The sequence below is a fragment of the Podarcis bocagei genome (assembly GCF_964188305.1).
Source record: "Podarcis bocagei genome assembly, chromosome: Z".
NCBI lineage: Eukaryota > Metazoa > Chordata > Lepidosauria > Squamata > Lacertidae > Podarcis > Podarcis bocagei.
The window spans coordinates 45,016,128-45,039,390 of NC_138140.1; the positions used below are offsets into that span (position 1 = coordinate 45,016,128).

A 23,263-nucleotide genomic window follows, 5' to 3' on the forward strand; every position below is an offset into this window, starting at 1 on the left:
TTGGTCCCTGCTCCTGCCAACCTAGCAGTTTGAAAGCACGTCAAAGTGCAAGTAGATAAATAGGTACCACTCTGGCGGGAAGGTAAACGGTGTTTTCGTGCGCTGCTCTGGTTCACCAGAAGCGGCTTAGTCATGCTGGCCACATGACCCGGAAGCTCCCTTGGCCAATAAAGCAACATGAGTGCCACAATCCCAGAGTCGGCCACGACTGGACCTAATGGTCAGGGGTCCCTTTACCTTTATTTGGAATAAAAGAACAAAAAAAGGATGCAACTTCCAGGGATGTATTTAGCGTCATGTCCAGTGTGGCCCACAGAGGAATCCTGAGTTCTGCAACTAGAAATCCATAGGTCCAATCTGGCTCTGCTCTCATGAACACTTGGTTAATGGCTAGGGAAGAACCAGTGTGCTGCAGTATCCCAAGTGATGTGTATTGGGGCAAACATAAATAAATCTTAATTTGACATGTATGCTTATGGCATTTGATCAGGAATGAAACCTGTTTTGCAGCAGGAAAGTTTGCAGCAGGAAACATAAATTGGCCTCAGGTTAAGGAACGATTCTTGCCCCCACTCCAGTACCTAACTTGAGTCCCTCTTCTAGAATCTTAAATAAAATCATAAGACCATGGGTAGAATAAGCTCATGTTCAAATGTGGGGGCATATGAATTGCTGTTGAAATGCTTCCTGATGTTTCTGCAAATGTGGGTTAAGCAAAGACTCTCCCCCCCTTCAAATTTAGCAACGAATAAACAAAACCATCAGTTGTTTTTTGAACGAATGTTACATTTTATTCTTTCAAAAATGCAACAAGAGTGCTGGCATTGTGCCAAGAATTTAAAGCCCCCTTAAGGAAATTGCTCAGTTTTCCTGTCGCTTGCAAAAGAGATGCAAAAGGTTATGTTTATTTAGGATGAAGATGGACTTGTCAAGTCACTGTGTGGTATGATCCTCATGGAAATGCTAATGCATTAAGTCTAAAACGTTTCTGCACTATCAACAGCTTCCATTCCACTCACCCCCTGGAGAACATAAATTGACAATAAATGATTGACATTCATAAATGTGCCTTCAAGCAGATTGGGGATAATTAGTAAAGCATGTGGATAACCACTCACAGAAGCCAATTGTGGCAAATCCACAAAATAAGGAACTTCCATTGCACATCAAGAGTGGCTTAGTTGTCTGAATCCTTCTTTTCAAAGGTTTCATGTGGGTTTGATTTTCCTCACCACATTCAAGCTGAACATCCTTCCCACTCTCCCAAACAAGACCTCTATGTCTTGACTTTCCGGGACCAAAACAGGAATGAAATAGCATTCCTGATATCTCACATGTTAGCAGTCTGAATGTTTCCAAAGACACCATATTTTCCACATGTCAAAGTCCAGGAATTAAGAGGCACTTTTATACTGCCTATACTGCAAAAACTCCCAGGGTTTTCTGAAAAGAAAAATATGCATAGTAATGGGGGTTCCCCCTTCAATTTGACTAGGGAAGTCAGCAATGAAGGTGGTGGATATTGTGGATATTGAAATGTTTAAAATGAGAACAGCAGCAACATTGTTGGCCTTGAAAAATTTGGGATTAGAAGATTGAGGAAGAATATAAGCAATTAAACTCTCCTCTCAGTACTTCCTATCTGATCTTCATTAGCTGCGAAACATTACTCAAACCCCTCAGCCTCTTCACTGGCTGCAATCCTTAATGAATTTACTCTCCCTGAAGCAATCTTCTTGACTTCAACTGAGTTAACCTGGTCTGTGGATTTGTAGGGAATCACTTGCTGTTCATATCTTTATGCTACCCCACCCAAAAGAAACAAGAAACGGATGTTGGCTTATTTCATGGGTGGATGTTCTGTATTATTTTATTAATACGATCGCAGCAAGTTTGCAATGGCCTTTGGCTGGAACAATAAACTTATGATTTAGAAAAAATAAATCCCTTAAATTAGGGGGAAAGTAGAAGTAAGGGGTTTCAAGGATAACTCCCACAGTATAATGTTTTATGAATGACAATGCTTTATGTTATCTGTCCTGGGTATATTCAGTGTTAATGATACACCACATCTGGGATGTCAAAATGTATTAGAGCAATGAAGGAAAATGTAAACTAAACCCCACTGTCTTTAGAGTGGGAAAAGGTATCTAGGGTAGTACAGAGATTGCAGAAGCCCTCATGAATGAGTAATAAGTGTTTTAAGCTGGCAGCAAGAAACATACCTTATGCTGATAGCAAAGAATTGCAACCAAACCTTCTGGTGTTAATTAGGACAAAAGAGTGTTACCCACTGCAGAAATTGGTGATAAAATCCTCTGATTTTATTTACTGTGGAGTGCTATATGCTAAAAATTAAGCATATCAGTGACAGTAGTAAAAAAATAAGTAACATGACAACATCCAAATGGGCTGTTCAATGATAAATGTGTTTCTCTTGAAAGATTTTAAATGCAACAAAAATGTCAGAGAAACAAGCCAAAGGTAAGCATTTCCAAGTCCAATTGAATTCAGTAGAAAAAAACCTATGTGCACAATTAACATTCGCACTGAGACCAGCGGGACTTAGATATGCTCAAAATCATGCCTATTACTTCCAACTTTTAGATCCCATTTTTAGATAAGTGTGTTTTGCACACACAAATACTAAGGGCTCATCCACACTTACCTTTCCTCCACTCTTCACAGGCATGGCCCATGATTTGAGGTTTCATGTCCAAGCACCCCCCTTTGAAGGTGACCCAGAAACTACAACTAATCCAGAATGCGGCAGCTAGACTGGTGACTGGGAGTAGCTGCCAAGACCACATAACACTGGTCTTGAAAGACTTACATTGGCTCCCAGTATGTTTCTGAGCACAGTTCAAAGTGTTGGTGCTGACCTCGGCCTCGGTCCAGTATACCTGAAGGAGTGTCTCCACCCCCATCGTTCAGCCTGGACACTGAGGTCCAGCTCCGAGGGCCTTCTGGCGGTTCCCTCACTGCGAGAAGCCAAGTTACAGGGAACAGGGCAGAGGGCCTTCTTGGTAGTGGCGCCCACCCTGTGGAACGCCCTCCCATCAGATGTCAAGGAAATAAACAACTATCTGACTTTTAGAAGACATCTGAAGGCAGCCATGTCTAGGGAAATTTTAAATGACTGATCTTTTAATGTACTTTTAATATTTTGTTGGAAGCCGCCCAGAGTGGCTGGGGAAGCCCAGAAAGATGGGCAGGGTATAAATAATAAATTCTTCTTCTCAGTGCTCTCCTTGCAAAACCCCACTCTTTAAGGCTCAAATGGAGCAAACAGCAATCTGTGGAAAACCCAGACTGACATTTGCTGTGATTCAACATTAAAGAGCGGGTTTTCGTGGGGAAAGCTTGGGACAAAGCAAGCAAACAAAAACCCTGCAAATAAAAGGCAAAAGGTATGTGTGGATAAGCCCCAAATCCCTACCTTAAGTAGACAAATTTCAATTTTCTATAAAGATCAAGTTTATAGAAGTAAGAGGATCAACTAGTAAAGCTCATTATGGCAGGTGGAGGAAGATAGAAGGACCTGTTTAGTTAAATATATTATTGTAGGGAATGCACTAAATGGATCAGTGGCCTGCAAATGCAGTGGCCTGCATTTTCCATTCAACTTGATGACCTTAATTACTGTGACCAAGAGATGGAATTGAGGAATTGGCCTTTTGCAGACAGTGCTAGAACATTTGTTGGCTGCATTCTCTCCCTCAAAGTCCTTTTGTACTTCATAAAATTCACACCCACCTCACCAAAGGCCCTTGAACATTATTCTGGAATCGGCATTTATAAGCTTCCTTAGGAAACAGGGTGATTTTCAGTTTGATGTTCCTAGAAATTATTTGTACTGATGAGGCGAATCCGAATGATCCATTTTTAATCAAGGGATTCCTGAAGTGAAGTACTGTGGTGAGAAGACCCAAAACAGATTGGTCTTTAGCCTTAATTAACATGACAGTCTCTCTCTCTCTCTCTCTCTCTCTCTCTCTCTCTCTCTCTCAAAAAAAAAAAAAAAAATGCTAAAGTCGGGCATTTAGGAAGAATCAGGAGCCTGGATACCCTCTGTAAATGCTTTCTGAGCAGAGTTCAAATGGGTTTTTCCCCCTTATACAAAGCTAGCAAATTTTCTTTCTTTCCTGGGCTGTCTTTGTTCCTAACATTGTGGCCACTGTGGAAGGTCATCACACCTCCTGGCCACATCTGAAGTAGAGAGCAGTGGAGGGTCTGAAAAACACCAGGGCACTTGTTAGTTAAGAACTCTTGAGTCTCTAATGAAGTACTAAAAAGTTAATCACTGAAAAGGTGGCCTCCTAGGAGGATGAGAATATTTGGTTAAAAAGCAAAGCTTGGGCTGGAGGAAGGAGCAAATGCATCTGTTTGTTTTATTAAGAACTGCATAGAACATACTAGAGAGTTTAACTTAAAATATGCACAGCAACATACCATGACTGAATTCATTGCTGTCTGACAACACAGACAATGCTCTAGATATGCAAAGTATTATATTTAAAATTATAGTTGCACTGCACATCAAGGGGGGGGGATGTTTTGTTCTTTGTTGCGACCAAAACAAAAAACCCACTCACCCCACCCTCACATTCCTGAGCTCTAAATTGAAAGTAATTTAATAGTCATATTTAAATGCATGAACATTATTTATAATGGGTTTCTGAAAAGCAGTTTGGCTGAACAAATGACAATAAAACAGTGCCTGAAACAAATTTACCTACCGTACCTATTATCAGTAAGCAGCTTATATTTTATGGAAGGATTATTTCACAACTAGGACAAGGCTTTCAGAATAGGGTTAGAAACACCAAACAGTTTCGAACACAAAGAATTACAAGTGCATCTCAAAGTACCAGTGTGCCATGGAAAAGACACACTTAATTTACTATCAAACATTTCAGCAGTCAGGGAAATCTGTTTGAGTCATTCTTACCAGGGATGACACATCTTCCACCCCCCACCCCCTTTAGAGCAAAATATGGGCTGGAATACATTGCTTCTTGCTCAGTAGGAAGAAGTAATTCTGACATCATGTTTACCCCAGCAACCTCTTACAAAAAACAATTCATGCCCTCAGTAATTCCTTCAGAATGGAAACCAGTCAGTTAAGGGTGTCAACCTGTAAACTATTTTTTATGTACAGATAACAGTGCTGTACATGTTTTTACACGGCTTACAATAAAGGGGCCCATTCGGGGAAGATTTCTAAGTTGTGTGTGTGTCTGTGTGTGTGTGTGTGTGTGTGTGTGTGTGTGTGTGGTGTGTGTGTGTGTGTGTGTCCTGCTTTACTTGGCAAGTATGTTTATTGCAGTTACTCTGGTGTTCCACTGTTGTTTCCTATTTCATTCCACTTTTAATTTGCATACCACCTTTTTATATTAATATACACAAGGAGGTTTACAAGCTGAAATGATGACAATGATGAATATAACATGTGGAAAGGGGATCCACTTCTCCTAACACTTAGTGATATGAAGGATGCATGTGCTGGGGAACTGTGGCTCCCTGGCACATATCCATTACGCGTTACGAGACATGTGTCTCATTCCTACACTTTTAAGTATTTTACTACAGCAGAGGGGGATTTACGGGAGCATAACTGGTTCAGTCACACAGGGTACAGAGACTTGGGGGTGCTGCAACTATACACAGCATGGAAGACAAGAGGCGGGGTGTGGGTGGGTGGGTGTGCCAAATTTTGGCATCACACAGGGTGTCACTGAAATTTGAGACCTCAAGGTCTGCCACAAACTGCAGCCACACCAGCCTACACTAGTTTAGCCTGTGTAAAGTGGCCAAAAGGCCAGAGACAACAAGCACAGCTTCCACTTACCAGGGAATTGTTAAAAATATTATCCTTGCAGTAGCTTCCTCCACACTCTCTGCCATGCTACTGAGCAAAACAGCAGAGGAAAGGCAGAATAGAACAGGTACACCAATAACATACCATCACTTCTTTGGATTACATCACAAATGCAAAAGCCACAAAGACCCACATCTGGAATGTGGACTGTTTGGGGCTCTATATGAGTGTCCTGCATCTTCTGCAACTGGCTTGTGCCCCATCAGAAGCCTCAAACAGACACACCTTACTACCACCTGAGATGAGAATGGCAACAGCCTGTTTACACCGGACGTTAGACTTATTTTAATATGACCTTCCCCCACAGCTAATCTAAATACTTTGGGTCAGTGTTTCCCAAACCTGGGTCTCCAGCTGTTATTGGACTATGACACCCATCATCCCTGGCCACTGGTCCTGCTAGTTAGGGATGATAGGAGTTGTAGTCTACACACAGCTGGAGACCCAAGTTTGGGAAACACTGCTATAGACCTAATATTTAGCATATAAAAATGCTGTCCACTGAAACATGTTGGTTTCTTTTTAACTTAGTTGCCATTCAAGCAGCATCTGCTGTTTAACTGTAGTTTTCTATTTTTTTGCAGAAAAAGTCAAACGCAGCAGTTTGACTTCACCCCCGAGGCGCACTCTACTGTCTCTCAAGACAGATGGATGGCAACAACATTTTGTGTGTGTGTGTGTGTGAACCTCGTTATTGCATTTGAAGGGAAGTATAATTTTAAGTAATACATATTACTAACAACAACAACAATAATAATTAATAACACGCTGTACTGGGGTTAGTTTGCAGAGTCAGCTCCTGATCATCAAATGCTGATAAACCAGGTAATGAGAATATATGCATATGAGCCAGCCCAGTAAGGGTTTTATGTGTGGGTTCAAATATTTATTCCTATGAGTGTGTGTGTGTTTCACACCCCCACCCCCACCCCAGTCTTATATGCACTGAATTAACAACACTGATTTCAGTGGCTCTTAGGGGCTCATCTGCACTTTCATTTGTCTCACTACTTTCCCTCCAGGAAAACCCGTCGTTTAGCACTGAATCAGAAAGTGTGGCAATTGGGTTTTCTTTGGATTGAAGTTTGTTCTGATTTAGTGCTAAAGAGTGGGTTTTCCAGGGGAAATTGGCAGGGCAGAGGCAAAACCACTTGGACCTGTCCCTAGAAAGCATGGGACAAACAGAAAACCATTCTGAGGGTGCAGAAGGGTGCAGCTTGACTTAGGTAAACTCCATTTTAAGAAATGTTGGTTGCAATATAAATTTCCAGGGCAGAAACAGAAGATTTATAGCAAAAGCATACATTCATAAACTCTTGATTTGGCGCAAAAAAACAACAACCAACAACCTCTTGTATAAACAAGGCAAACTCTTTCAGTTGCCATATACAGTACAAGGTTTTACCCAGAACATCCAAATGGAGAAATCTCTCCTAGCTTGGTTCCGGCTGGGTCCTTCAAGAAGATACAGCTGCTGTATGAAGGGTAAAGCTGAAAGATGAGTGGATCTAGTGCTTGCTTACTCAGAAACACTTTAAAGCTCAGAACAGGAGAATCTCTTTTAATAGCAGGGTTCACTTGATTTGATTGCTTACAGTGAATTTTGTAAAATATGTAGGAAAGGCAACATCTGGTTTGGTTTATATCAGCTGTTTACACAGAAGACACTGGAAGCTACCACCTGAAAAAATATTATAATCCTCATGCAAAGGGAACTTGTCTCAGAGTACTATAGGACACATCAGAATCTGCAATTAGCTAACTTTTCACCTCTGGGTGCTGCTACACTTGGGAATAAATAAAAACACGAATCCTTTAAGAACAGCTCAAATGTAATTTTTGTTTTAGGAAAACATACATAGAACTATTCTGAAAAGTGATGGGTCTCTTTTATACTTGTCTTTTTTGATTCATCCTCTATCTTTCATTTGCAGTTGATCTCTGATTAAACAATCACCAGGCTATTGTGGTTAGGAAGACTACTGCAACAGTGCATTGCTAAAAACTGAGCAAGCATAAAAAGCAGGTAGTAGTCCTTTGTGCTGATTTTTAAATCCATTGATCTCTTCGATAAATCAGAACTAAAACAGAAAGACAAAGGTGATGTTTTCTAGGAATGATAAAGTCAGAAATCAACCTTCTAAGGTCACAGTCCCAAGCACATGTTAAGTAAGTCCAAGGAAGTGAGTTGAACTTCTAAGTAAACATGGATGGGATTGAATTTTAAGAGGTGGCTTTACACAGGTCCAATTGCCAAGGGTAACATGACGAGTATGGGGGTAACATGAAGGAAGTGGCAATCGCTTCCTGCAGTCTCGAAAATCTGAAGAGAGAGTGTGGTGAAAATAAAGGGATTACAATGTGGCTGAATTCATACTGAAAAAAATGCTGTATTGAAAACAATATGCCGTTCCTACCTGTGATTTTTGATCTGTAGGGACTCATTCACATGTGCAAATCCTCTGAAGTCTACAGTCATGTGATTATCACTTATGTCAGAATGGTCTCTGTCCAGTTACAGGCATCACCTACTCTCGGTTTTTAAGGAGTGGCTACATGCCTAGTAGTTGTCTGCTTCCACTTCATTTTCAAAAAAAGGCCCTCTGAGTTTCCTTCATCTTTACTGTCTGTTAAATGCTGTCCTTTGAAGTGGGTGGGGGATTTTGAGAAGCCACAGACGAAATGCAGTACAGTTTCAATTCCAAATCCTGGCTTAAAACAAACACCCTCTTAATTGCTTGTAGTGCATTTGCTGGCTGGGATTCTGGGGGTTTTTCCCAGCCAATTCTTCAAGCAAACTACAAAACTACACAGAATGCCAGTGAAATTGTGAAAGCTGTTTACCCTGCATTTCTGAAGATGGAGCAATGCTAAAATCAGTGCTCAACATCTTCTAAAGCTGGGATCTCCAATGTGGCAACCATGGGCGCCCTGAGACAGCCACCTTTCCATTTTCCTTCTGTTAAATTAGTAGTCTATGGTCTTCACAACTGTTTCTTGGATTTCCAAATGTGGTCCTGGGCTTAAAATGATTGAGAACCTCTGTTCTAAAATTCTCAAGTTTTAAAGCATTAAACAGGCTGTGACAGGATTCCAGAAAATGTGCAAGAACCCATAAAAGAAAAGAAACTTCTGCCCTCAATTTCATAATGAAAAGTCAGTTTTGTGGACTTTTTGGCTGACCTGATCTTCTTCTATGGCATTTGGAGAACCAGTGCAATAACTTTATTTCCAAATTCTTTCAAAACCTCAATGCAGATATGTCTTTAACAGCTTTCACTTGTCTTTGTAGGAGGCAGGGTGGAGTATTTGTGGAAGGTGAAAGAAAACCATAGTCAGAAGTATTTATGTGAGATTGGTAAGGAACCGTCAAATAAATCCCAGGATCAGGTTGTTACCATGCAAACACATATTCTCCCAGACTTGTTTCTAGGTCCAGCCTTTGTTTTTGTACTTGTACTTATATTTGCCTCCCACTGATGTATGATTTCCTTCTATAGGGTACTAATGTTCCTGCTCTCCTGTTTTGTTACAGACGTGTGGTGGTTTTATGTCAACTTTATATTTTCTGTTTGTTCTCCATACAAAACAAAATAAAAACAAAACAAACAAACAAACAAACAAATGTTTTTAAAAATATTCAGGAAAATACAAATGTACTTCTTTTTGCTGTGAAAAATAAAAAATAAACAAACAAGTTTCCTTCAACTTTGCAGCCTATTAAATGTATTTCCTTTTAAGTGGGAACATGACATGATGATACTTTGGTTAGAGTGGGTTCCTTAAAATGATGACTCACAGAGGTACATTTAAAGCGCTTGAGAATCAATTCTTTTTGTAAGCTCTTAAGCATTATTTCAAGCATGAAATGCACTGGTTAACTAGCAAGTAATAGTGAAGGCATATCCATGTAATAGATGCCATAATATTTTCCTTTCAAAAGCCCAGCCCTCGACTGAGTTGGAAAACCCCAGTGTTGGGTGTTAACGATGATGCTGAACATGGCATGCAGCACTATTATATGCTATCAGGAGGAAATATCTTCTGCAGCTGTTGCATGAAGAGGAGGTACCCAGATTCAGCAATGGGTTAGTGAATGTTGCTGCCATTACAGCAGGGGTGGGGGACGTTTTTCAGCCAAAGGACCATCCCTTTCTGGCCTACCTTCTTAGGGCCACACGTGTCAGTGGTAGGTGGGACCAGAGGGAAAACTGGGTAGAGAATAAATGTCAACTCAGACGGTGTCAGTGAAGTTAATGAGCTTTATTCAAAGAAACAAAACAGCTCAGGAGGCCAGGCCCAGTGAGCACAGCAACTCTTCCCAGTAGATGTCTCATGGAGGTACTCAAATGATAAGTGCAGGTTCTGGATTGGTTCACTCGGGGAGAGGTGGTCCTTCAGGTATTGTGGTCCTGAGCCATTTAACGCTTCATAGGTCAAAACCTGCACTTTGAATTGTGCCCAGACACTAATTGGCAGCCAGTGCAGTCAGGCTAGGATTGGCATTATACACTCAGTAGTGGAGCCAACATGAATAAAGTATTCAAGTGTGTGTGTGTGTGTGTGTGTGCGCGCGCGCGCACGCAGGCAGGCAAGCCCTGCCCCATATAATTGACTGACCTTGGCATCTAGGAGTTGGCTCCTATGTGCCACAGTGAGTAAACTGGCCACCAAATGATGCACCAGGCGAAGTTTCTTAACTGTCTTCAGAGACAGTCTTATGTATAACATTGAAATGTGTATAGCGTTGCAATAATCTAACCTAGAGGTTACCAGAGCACGGATAACAGTAGTTAGGCTATCTCTGTCCAGATAGGGATGCTCTTGGGCCAGCAGCCAAAGCTGATGGAAGCCATGCTACCAAGGCCACCTGAGCCCTAAGGGATAGCAATGGACACAGAAGAACCCCTAAGTTGCATATAAAAACAGACTACAAGCAGTGCATTTTTTGTTTTAGGTAAAAACACAGTCAGCTGACAGTGATATCAGTCATTCATCTGCATGCTGAAGAATGCATGCAATGCCATTGTGATATAATAATATTAGTAAACACATACTGCATCCTGCGAACAGATATGAGGGGTGTGCAGCAGCTCTGTGTATGCCTCACATTATGAAACAAATTGGAGTGATTTGGGGGGAGGTTCTGACTATTCTGAGCCAGATCGCACAGTTGACAAGTTATCTTGAGTCAGATCAAAGACTCCCTTAACTTCAGAGTAGCTCTGTAGCCTCAGCTTCCCACAAAATGTGCAACCATTTGTTTTTGTTTTCCAAAACTCAACAAAACCAACAAACCCAGAACTTGAGAGGGAAAGTGGTGGTGGGATCTTTCATCTTGAAAGACTGGTTTAGCTTTTAATCACAGTGAATTATTTTCCAAGGGCATTCCAATCACATTGATTTGGGGGAAGAGATTTAAAACTGTACTTTAGTTTAGTCTATGCAAATCAATGAAGATATTGTCATAGTATCCCCCTAAATTCATGGGAGGCAGAACCCCACCACCACCCCTTGAGGTAACAGGGCCCTTGCCAGGAGAGTAATTCCCAATGCAACTCCCCCCCCCCCCGTGATTCTTATTGTACTCACTCCAAAACAGTAGTCTTCTCTTGGGAGAGAACCATTATAGCTATCCTTCTAAAATCTGTCAGGCTTCATCCCATGTCTGCAAATGCATCCAATTCTGGCAGAAAAAGAAAAAGGTGCCCTGCATGAAAATCCTGGGACATCCACCTACAATTTGGCAAGTTAAATCCACTTTAGAAAAGCTGCTATGCCTGCAAATTCCATCCACTCTGTGAAAAAGAAAAAAGTTATAGCCACTTTAGATTTCCTATTGTAGTGAATAGGGTGTATGGGATCAGAACTTTATTTTTAACAGATCCAATTTGGTATCAAATAACAAGTCAAATCGAAAAGACACAGTGTGGCTTCCAAACATGTTATGCTGCTTCCCAAAAAGATAGATACAAATCAAATCTTGTGCCTGGTGCACATCCCCAACAGATACATTCCTAGCTGACACTGGAAACCCTTCTCCCTCCATTTTAAGGCTCTTAAAAAGCATGAAAGATGCTATTTGGCATGCCCCACTTTCAAACTTCCATTAAAAAAATTATCCTCCCCCTAATCCAAAGTTAATTCACATGTGCAAAGGGGCAACTCCTGCAGCTCAGCAGTCTGTTCTTTCTGTACCTTGGCATGCTTTGTGTTGGGCTTGGATGTTATGAAGCAGATTTTATTCTCTGATCTTTAGGCAAGAGAAGTTGGAAGGTACCTCCAGTCAAGCTAGCAAAAATCTACCATTTGCCTGATAATAAGTGTTGGAAATGTAAAAGAAACTGAAGGTACTTTTTATCACCTTTGGTGGACGTGCCCGAAGATTAAGGCTTTCTGGGAAATGATATATAATGAAATGAAAAAGGTACTTAAATGTACCTTCCCTAAGAAACCAGAGGCCTTTCTCTTGGGCATCGTTGGCCAATTGGTGCCAAAGAAAGACAGAACTTTTTTTATGTACGCTACAACAGCAGCAAGAATACTCATCGCAAAGTATTGGAAGACACAAGATCTACCCACTCTGGAAGAATGGCAGATGAAGGTGATAGACTACATGGGATTGGCTGAAATGACCAGCAGAATCCGTGACCAGAAGAAAGAGGCGGCGGATGAAGACTGGAAGAAATTTAAAATTTATCTTAAGAAATATTGTAAAATTAATGAGTGCTAAAATGCTGAGGTTTTAGAAAAAAGGGGATTACAGCTGTAAAGGATTAAGTGAAAGAAAAGAATAAGGGAAAATTCGATAAAACCAAGGGTAGGATTTGCTGAAACAAATTTGGAAATTGGGATGCAGAAAGGGGAGGTATGGGGAAGTCGGTGAAGTAAGGTTTAAGAAATAAGGATTTGAATTTATACATGTTTGTTTGTTTATGTGTTAGTTTGTTTGTATTGTGTAATGTTTGTTTATAAAAACTGTGAAAAACCAATAAAAAATTTTAAAAAAAGAGAAGTTGGAAGGTACCTATTCAGAGACCTCTATTGTGATGAAGAAATGGTGCGTTATGGGTGCACCAAATTTACGAGCATGACTACCATTGATTTCAATGTGGCTACTCTGAGTAAAATTTAGTTGGATACAATCTAGGGCTTCCAGTTCAGAAGGGAGGTTATCCAGGCTTGGTGGTGTTTCAGCAACTCTTTTAATACTCTTTTGGTACGATATGCATAGCAATAACTTAGCAAATCTGGGTTTCCTGGATCATACTTCATTCAAAAAATGTCAAACTAAATGACTTTCATATTCTTTAAATTTCTATGGGTTGCAGATAGCCTTGGTTCAGATAAATTGAATTCTACTGTAATCCTCGAGTACTTAAAGGATTTTGAACATTATCTTGATAATTATTTTGTCTTCTCTTTACTCATTTACTGACTTATATAGGATTTATAGTATTTTTTACTGTGAGAGCTTCCCCTGCAAATAAGCAATTCCATTGAGACTTCATATATTACTGTTTTGGAGCATCTTTCTTGCTATGGTAATATTTCCTAAATTGCTTTTGAACACAGTAAAGAATTCAAATGCTAAGTTCTCAAGGCATTAAGGATCAGCTGGTGCCTCCTGCAAAACTCTTGACAAAATCCCATTAAGGAAGGAGGGAGGGAATTCTGCTGATACAATTCATCATACTGTGCATTTATCTAATTCTTTTCCCCCTCAGTGCTCATTATGAATTTTAGTAGTGAGACAGACATTTCACTTCTAAATATTTCAGTGATGTCAACAGCTTATTGGTTCTTCATATTCTCAAGCTGAGATCCACCACAGACCAAACATCTGTCAACCCAAAGGAATTGGGTTTGGAGGTACTGCAGTATCTCCCCCACCCCCCTTTAAACATAGTATCTGAAAACAGAAAAACCATAATCCTGAACCTATCTTGCCAATGAACAGAAGGGTTGAGAATAGTATGCACCGATCAGTCGACTATGCAAGTCAAAACATGCCCCAGGTCCTATTTGCACGAAAAAATGTAGAGGATGATGATGATGATGATTTAATATCAATGCACACATCACAGTGGCCATGTTATCCATGTCCAGGAAAGGGTGCAGTTGATGCACCAGCTGATGATAGGCATTTTTTTTTACCATAGAGGCCATAAGGGCCTCCATGGATAAATATGGTTTCAAGAACATCCTACACTTTCAGAGGGAGTGCAACCATATCTAGAACAGGCAGACCTGGGAATCACTTATCCATACTGAAGCAGGACTCAGCTTCAATCTATTGATCCTCATCTACTCCACCACTGTATCCAGTCATGTGTTCAGCTTATGCATGGCCTCCCCTGACTCAGATTTAATGGAAAAGTAGAGCTGTAGACATGTAGTCCCCTGATGCTATTCTCTGGTAACGGTCATGCAAGAAGGAGCAGAACCACTGTAAAACAGTGCCTCCAACTCCCAACAGAAATGCTCCATTGACTATGGTCAATGGTGTCAAAACCCACTGAGATATCCAATGGTAGCAGTAGGGTTGCACTCCTCCTGTCTCTCCCTTGAATGAGCTCTTATTTCTGGGTGAACACGGCTGAATTTATGCCCAACACATGCCTGAAAATGGCAGGAATGCCTGGAATGGTTCCTGGTAATCTGTTTCCTCCAATAGTGACTTTGGGTGAACTGCCGCTGTCTGCTTGAGCCCCTTACTCAAAAAAGTGGTATTAGACACTGGACGATAGTTATCAACACCTCAGGGTCTAGGGAGGATTTTTCCAGGAGGGGGCATAGTACTTCCTCATTCAAGACAGTTAGGACAACCCAGCACCAATATTATGTGTTAACCATCACCTGGACTTCCCCTGACTAGATCCTCCCCACTTGCCAGCTTGAATGGACAAGCCAGGATAGGCAAGGGTCAAGAGGTGGAATGGACACTTTGAAGCACAATGTCAACATCCTACGGCCTCAATAGCTGGATCAGATCCCACAGAACTGGATAAGACAGGATAAGACAGGAAGCTCACCAGCAGTGGCTTCTCCATGTGCAAATCAGCACATGCTGCTGCTGCACATAAACTAGGTGACCTATACATGGGAGTGCTGGTGCAAACTGAAAGGGGCAGGATGCACATAACTGCATAAAAGCTCTCATTGCCATGCAGAATGCAGGTTAAAGGAGAACAGGCTCACATGTCTCTCAATGCATATGTATTGTGCATGATTCTCACCAGCGCCACATCTGGTTGCATGTGGCCATCTCTGATTGAGGCCAAAGTAATTTGTCCAAGGTCACAAAGTACATTTACAGCAGTGCACTGAACTGAACATTGCACCTCTGGATTTCAGTGTAATGCTTCAAACCTTCATGATTTTTAACAAAGTAATACCTTAATGCCATTGACCCCCCAAATTTTAAAATGACAATGACAAGATCTCAAACATGATTGGAAGTCAATTCCAATGAGCTTAGTTGGGATTTAATCATAGGAAAGCACTTAAGTACAGTAACTCATCTCAGAGTACATAACAGAAATGGTGAATCTAAGCAGAATGGATGCAACAGTACCTAGATATGGCCACTAGAAGGGAACTTATTTTAAGGTCACATTCTTATGTGTATCTACTTAGGAGTAAGTTCCATAGTATTCTCTAAGGTTTACTTCTAAGTAATCATGCACAGAACTGGGCTGCATGCTTTCTAAACAAATAACAGGATATAAGAATAATACAAAAGTAACAATGGTTGCAGCATAAATTTATGACCATGCCTCAGTCAAATTAAGACCCCTTGACCCTGCCTCATTTGAATAACTTACTGATATATACATCTTATCAGTCTGACAGATCTGAGCTACAAATCCAGGTAGGTGTGGATTAAATAATTTTAAATCACAGTGTTCAGTTAAGTGAGCTGCAGACTGCAAGTGAGGCTTCTTAAAGCATTTACCTGTTCGGTGGTGTGCAGCTATAATGAGGACAGGTAAGAACTTTCAAAGTTCTGAAGATAATTGGCTTTGCTACTAAAGGGTTCCAAAATCAAAATTATCTCTCATTTCTGAAAGGATAAGGATCAAAATGATCCTTAATGGTGACAACACAAAAAAATCAAAGCGCTTGGATTCTTTTTTGTTATTGCTAAAAATAAAGTAATAAATTACAGAAAATCAACAATGTGCTATTGTATAATTCTTAATAGGGAGAATTCCACTTCTAGTGGAATATCAAGGGCCTCTTCAAATTTCCTTCAGTTGGCATTTCCTTCATTTGGTTCTTTTATGCGATGGGTGCACTGACCCCCAATCTGCAGAGGCATTTGGGAATATAAAAAGATAATTTCACATCCACTGTTTCCCCTTAGCTGTAACAAATTAGCTACATTTTATACTTTTGTCCAGCTCTTTTTATGAGCATGGAGAGTTTAAACAGAAAGCATTCACAGTACATAGATTAATTAGATGTTTCATTTAGGGTGTGGGGGGAGAGGAAAATGAGTTGCAGAGTATAATATAAAACACAGCAGGCTTTGACTTTCTGCCTGAAAGCGGTTTTAAAGAAATAATAATAATTAAGAGGGAAATGAACAGCACATGGTATTCTATGCATAAATCAGAGATATTAAAGGCAAATATTTGCTTTTAGATTATGAAGAACTGAGATTTAGCCATAAAAAAGGACTTGAGATGTTAATTTAGCTAAACATGAGCTCTAATCAGTCATTCGTCCTGCATCTTATTCCATGGCCACGTGTAACAAAAATCAGAGGCAATAGTATTATAACTCAACCTTTCACTGCAAGATGGAATTGGGAAACGTCTCCCCCTCCTTATCTCTGAATCCCTTTGCACACCTCTAAGCCCCATCACACATTTAGAAGAAGCAGTTAGAGAGCTGTATGGAATGCAATAAATTAATCTGGACTTAGTGGGTGGATAAAAGGTTCAGATGGGGTTTGTTATAGACCTGGAGAATGTGAAGAAAGAGGAAAATGGAATCTTGCATGAACATAATGGGAAAGCAAACAGAGGCAGTGAGGTGGTGATGGCAGCTTTTTGTATTTTAAATACTGGTATTTAAACAGCAAAAATCCAACTTCAATCATCTGAGTGCAAACAAATATTGAAATACTGCTGCCCTGACTTCAGAGACCCAACAAATAAGAAGCTGTGTCCTCGGACAGTGACACACAGCGGCCCAAGAGCATCAACATGGGAAAGTGTGGGGGGGTTGGGGGGGAGGGAATTCCGAACCAATTCTAGACAAATTCCGAACCAATTCTAGACAAATTCAAATGTCTCACACTACAGCAATTAAATCAAGAATGAGTTCGAGGTTTAAATAAGAGAATATGAATTAGTTTAGAGCTATCCCCAAGGCATTGTAACCAGTGTACAAGACAGCTACTGATAAAGTGCAACTGGAATTCAGCTGTCATGGAATGTGGGAGTCAAATATGGGACCGGCTCCCTCCAATGCAGCGTTCCAAATGGCCTATTTTTGTGTGGTGATATCATAGCAGACAATTCAGGATGCACCACGAAGTCTGCTAAATGAAAAGCTAAGGATTTTTTGTTTTAAAAAGTATATGTTGTGTAGTCAGGCAGTCAGAACTTTTAGATTAAACTAGCTAGTCTTATTTGTTCACCACATTTTTGTCCTCCTTCTTCCAAGAGGGTTGAGCTAGCATTTGTTATTGTTGTTGTTGTTTAGTTGTGTCTGACTCTTCGTGACCCCATGGACCAGAGCACGCCAGGCATTTCTGCCTTCCACTGCCTCCCGCAGTTTGGTCAGATTCATGTTTGTAGCTTCAAGAACACTGTCCAACCATCTTGTCCTCTGTCGTCCCCTTCTCCTTGTGCCCTCAATCTTTCCCAACATCAGGGTCTTTTCCAGGGAGTCTTCTCTTCTCATGAGGTGGCCAAAGTATTGGAGTCTCATGTATGAGATAGCATACATGGGAGTAATTCCAATTGATCCAGAAACCAGCAGCTGGACTGGGGACTGGGTGTGGCCGCCGGGACCATATAAAACCAGTCCTGAGAGACCTGCATTGGCTCCCACTACGTTTCTGAGCACAGTTCAAAGTGTTGGTGCTGACCTTTAAAGCCCTAAACAGCCTCAGCCCAGTATACCTGAAGGAGCGTCTCCACCCCCATCGTTCAGCCCGGACACTGAGATCCAGCGCCGAGGGCCTTCTGGCAGTTCCCTCACTGTGAGAAACGAAGTTACAAGGGATCAGGCAGAGGGCCTTCTTGGTAGTGGTGCCTGCCCTGTGGAACGTCCTTCCATCAGATGTCAAGGAAATAAGCCACTATCCTACCTTTAAAAGACATCTGAAGGCAGCCCTGTAGGCAGGGAAGTTTTTAATATTCAATGCTGTATTGTGTTTTAATATTTGGTTGGGAGCCACCCAGAGTGCCTGGAGAAACCCAGCCTGATGGGTGGGGTATAAATAATAAATAATAAATAATAAATAATAAATAATAAATAATAAATAATAAATAATAAATAATAAATAATACAGTGGTACCTCGGGTTAAGTACTTAATTCGTTCCGGAGGTCTGTACCTAACCTGAAACTGTTCTTAACCTGAAGCACCACTTTAGCTAAGGGGCCTCCTGCTGCTGTCGCACCGCCGGAGCACGATTTCTGTTCTCATCCTGAAGCAAAGTTCTTAACCTGAAGCACTATTTCTGGGTTAGCGGAGTCTGTAACCAGAAGCGTGTGTAACCTGTATTATCATCATCCTCATCATCATCCCATTCCCATCTCAATACAACACTGTGTGGAAAGCTAGGCTGAGGTAATGCCTTGCATTGGGAAACCTATGTTCAAATCCTGACTCAACCATGAAGCTTAGTGGATAGTCTTGGACTTGTGAACCAAATCTTGTGGCTTGGTTCACATGTAACATTAAACTATTGTTTTAAACAAACTGGAGTTTAATGTGAACAAGCTGCATGTTCGTACACCTCTGAAGCCATAGTCTGGTTACAGGGAACCAGGCAGAGGGCTTTTTCGGTAGTTGCACCTGCTCTGCGGAACAGCTATGTTATTTTTAAAGGACACCTGAAGGCAGCCATGCTCAGATAAGTTTTTAGTGTGTGATGTTATATTGTGCTTTTACTATTTTTTGTTGGGAGCTGCCCAGATTGGCTGGAGCAACCCATTCAGATGGGCAGCATATAAATGATAAAAGTCATAATAAAATACTTATCTATCTATCTATCTATCTATCTATCTATCTATCTATCTATCTATCATCTATCTATCTATCTATCTATCTATCTATCTATCTATCTATGAAACACCAGCCACTCAGGTGTTCCCTGCTGCAAGCACCTGTTATATTTAAACACACATTCAAATATAGCAAGGTCACTTTTTTTTTTTTTTGCATGTAGGATATGGGTACACACTAAAAACATAACATAATAACCACAAGTATATAAAAAAGGATTCATTAGCAGCATAATCAAATTAATGTTTCCCAGTCTGCAGAAGATAGCAGCGAGGAACATAAGAGGTCAGCTGCTATCAGCTCTCTGTACAATACTCTAGATGGCTTCAGAACCCCAAAGATGCTAAGTAAGTTGGACAGTTTAAAATGACTCCAGGACATGGAGACAGAGTTCACTTGGAAGTCATGAAATTTCACTGCATCTATGATGGCTGCTTTGCGGCATTATAAGAACAAACACTCACAGCACTCACATCAGCAAGCAACTTTGAGACACTGTTCTACCTTCTGTACTTAGCTAAGCTCTTATATTTTTAAACAGCAAGAGAGGGAGAAAGAGGAACCATCAACATGCATTTTTTAAATATGTTCTTTTCTGCAGTTCCAATGATGAAATCACATTATCTCAAAACTAATAAATGCTTTTCGAAATCTGCCAAAGCAGGAACAGGTTTTCTTAGGATTCGTGGTTTCCAGTGCAAAGGGGAGGAGTCCACTTGCTGTGTGGCCAAGTGTTGTTCCATCTCCTAAGCAGAAGTGGAGAGGAGAGCAAGAAGCAGTAGGTTCATCCATGGTGTTCTTTTTGCAAGAGAACGTCCCAAACACTGTGTCCAATGCATTTTCTGGGGGATCTAGTACAGGGGTACCTCAAGTTATATATGCTTCAGGTTACAGACTCTGCTAACCCAGAAATAGTACCTCGGGTTAAGAACTTTGGTTCAGGATGAGAACAGAAATTGTGCTCCAGTGGTGCGGTGGCAGTGGGAGGCCCCATTAGCTAAAGTGATGCTTCTGGTTAAGAACAGTTTCAGGTTAAGAATGGACCTCTGGAACGAATTAAGTTCTTAAACCGAGGTACCACTGTAGTTACTGTGTCTTACAAGATGGTGTCACATGCTAGGTCATCTCATGATGGGATTTTACAATAACTGGGAGGTAGCCATAAAACTCTCACATCCATCAGAACACATTTTACTTTCCATTTTTATTGGAGCCGCTTACACTGTTAAAACTTTAGTCTATCTGGGTTGTTGTTTTTTTTGCTATATATGTATGCAAGCATATGCACATATAATGCAGAGATTATGAGTGACCCGGTGAGCTTTGCAGCTATGCATGGTCTCTCTCTCTCTCTCTCTCTCTCTCTCTCTCTCTCTCTCTCTCTCCATTAAAAAATATATTTGCACAGAGGTTGCCATTGCTTTTTTAAAAAAATGCTGACAATCCACACAATAAATTTATTACAGAGATAAATCTGCTGACAATATTTTTTATTATTCTTATTAAAGTTTGTATGCCGCCCTTCTTCAAAACACAAAATACATAATAAAAGCAAGAACAAAAACAAAAACTAACCAATAGCTCAGCTGGTTAGAGCATGGTGCTGATAACGCCAAGGTTGCAGATTTGATCCCTGTATGGAACGACTGCCTATTCCTGCATTGCAGGGGGTTGGACAAGATGACCCCCAGGGTCCCTTCCAACTCTACAAGTCTGTGATTCAATAACACCTCTCCCATTTTATCCTTTTGTACCAGCGGGGACATAGTTGGGTGTCACATGGCCAATTTGGTAAGCCAGGAATCATGGTTTGTTGGTCCTGCTTGCACTGCGAGATCAGCAAAATGAAAGTGATATTTCCATTCACACTAAATCACATAACATGCCAACAGGGCCACTACATCTCTCAGCTTTTACTTTGGATGCAAAAGTCCACAGAATATTAACTGATTATCTTGCTAAATCCTCTTTAATTATTATCCAAAGCATTCATAGGGCTTGTTTTGTGCCAAATGACCATTATCTTAAATTTTAATTTATGTAATGTTCCTAGGCTTAAGAAAATAATTGTGTGACATAAAACAGGACTGACTCTCTTTAAAACACTCTCTCTCTCTCTCTCTCTCTCTCTCTCTCTCTTTCTCTTCTGTAATTGAGCTGAGCATACTAGTTCCAGCCTTTTCACATCATAATCTGATATGGGACTTTATTTTCTCAAGGGACTCCCTTGATCGTCTCTTTATAGACATTCAGTCTCTGCAAATATGCTTGTGGTTTCTTTATCAGTAATAGTATTAGGCATGAATGCTTTGGTATACAGTATAATGGGAAATTAAAAGGACTCTCTGTATATGCATTTTAGTACAATGGGAAGAAAATGAACAAACATTATAAAGGACTCCGCAAGCAGAAAACACTGTCTAAAGGTTTATCTTGCTTTTCTTTTTTAAAGAAACTGGTAATTGAATATATTTAGACTATTTTGTTTCCTTTTTCACCCATTTGAACTTTGCCACTCAATATCTGACTCTCGGTGTTGCCATGGGGAAGATTGTAATGCCATGAATTCAGGGAAGTAAATTTGTATGTGTAGTTGTTTAATTTGACAAAACCATTAACATAAATTAACTCCTTTTATAGTAGATTCTCTTCTGAAACAACTAGATACAGACACATGCATACACATACACAGGATCTCTCTCTTGGCAAGACTGTTTCCAGGATTTTGGGAAATGGGCTCTCTTTACCGGTGAATGTAGATGAACAGACAGCACATGAACCAAATGAGTGCTCAAAGGTACTTCTCCCCATCCACCCCTTTCCAGAAAACACACTCTCCATTATTTAACCTACCTCCTTACTCCTCTAAGAAATCCAAATTTGGGGCTTTGGAGAAAACAAAGGTATTCTCACTTTGTGCTGGGAAACTTGAAACTTTTTGAGTGTTCAATGCTACATCAGAATAACGGCACAGTCAGATCAATGCATACTCCAAGAATCTCTGGCTCTTGCCCAACCCAACTGATTTCTAGTGCAGTTAATTAGATATCACACCAGTTGAATGTTTCCTGTTTTAGGGGAAACCACCACATTTCCCATTTTGCAAATGCAAATGAATGGATCTTTAGTCTTAACTCTAACTGAACCTCCAGCAGCAACCCAAAGGTTGCACTAGATGATCCTCAAGGTCCTTTCCCCCTCTACGATTCTATGATTCTATGAAACTCATTTTCCAAGCGTGGATGCTTATGAAGCCAAAACCCAGCACCACCCACCCACCAGAGGGAGGTTATCAGTGTTGGAGAAGCAAACCCCTGGCTTAGCATTATAGCTAAACTGGGGGTTGTGATTTGTTTTGCCCTAAGCAAATTTTGATAAGGTTTGTTGCTATTTTACTGATAACAGTTTATCTGGAGCAAAATAAACCATATTGCTTCTTTTGCACATAATAAGGGTTGTGGTTTGTTTTGTCCACATGATAAACTATGGTTTACCGTAACATGCAAACTGTGGCACTGTGTGAAAAAGTACCATATTTTTCCATGTATAGTACCGTATTTTTCTGCCCCAGTGTATATTTTTGGGGACTACGGAGATTGACCAGAGTTGTTGAGTTTTTTTTGGAGAGGATTGCCCAGAGTTGTTGAGGGTTTTTTTGGGGGGGGTGTGTGAAGGAAATTGCTCACTCGAATTAACTACACTGCCACTCACACACCCAATCATCACTAGCGCTTGGCGCAGCCACTGATAACATGCCCCAAAGCCTCTGACAATCTCCGGCTCACGTCCCCCCCTATGCACTATCCATGTATAAGACGACCCCCAATTTTAAACATAATTATTTTATTAAACAAACCTCGTATTATACGCAGAAAAGTACAGTCCTTTCCTGATTCTTCCCTGATCTCAGCTTCTGCTACTAACAAATGTTTTCATTGAGCAAACCCCTCCTTCAATGTATTTGAATAGGAAGTAAATCAGATAATAAAATCTTCTTTAAACTACTTTGTGTGCATAGCCTCATATATACACAGAGAGAGAGAGTATATATGAGGCTATGCACACAAAGTAGTTTAAAGAAGATTTTATACATCTCATATGCACATGCTCTTTGCATGTTCCACATTATATT

The 23,263-nt window shown here is 40.6% G+C and overlaps 1 long non-coding RNA gene across 1 annotated transcript in view; it reads right to left on the reverse strand.

The window, feature by feature from the left end:
• Positions 1–257: 257 nt before the first annotated feature.
• The window catches only part of LOC308578594, a 149,789-nt gene continuing 126,783 nt past the window's right edge, over positions 258–23,263 (reverse strand). Inside the window, exons 4-6 of the long non-coding RNA XR_014004009.1 lie at positions 11,474–11,567; positions 3,757–3,913; positions 258–1,443 (exon numbers count right to left, since the gene is read on the reverse strand). This is a non-coding gene — a long non-coding RNA (uncharacterized lncRNA). The remainder of the gene's footprint in view (positions 1,444–3,756; positions 3,914–11,473; positions 11,568–23,263) is intronic.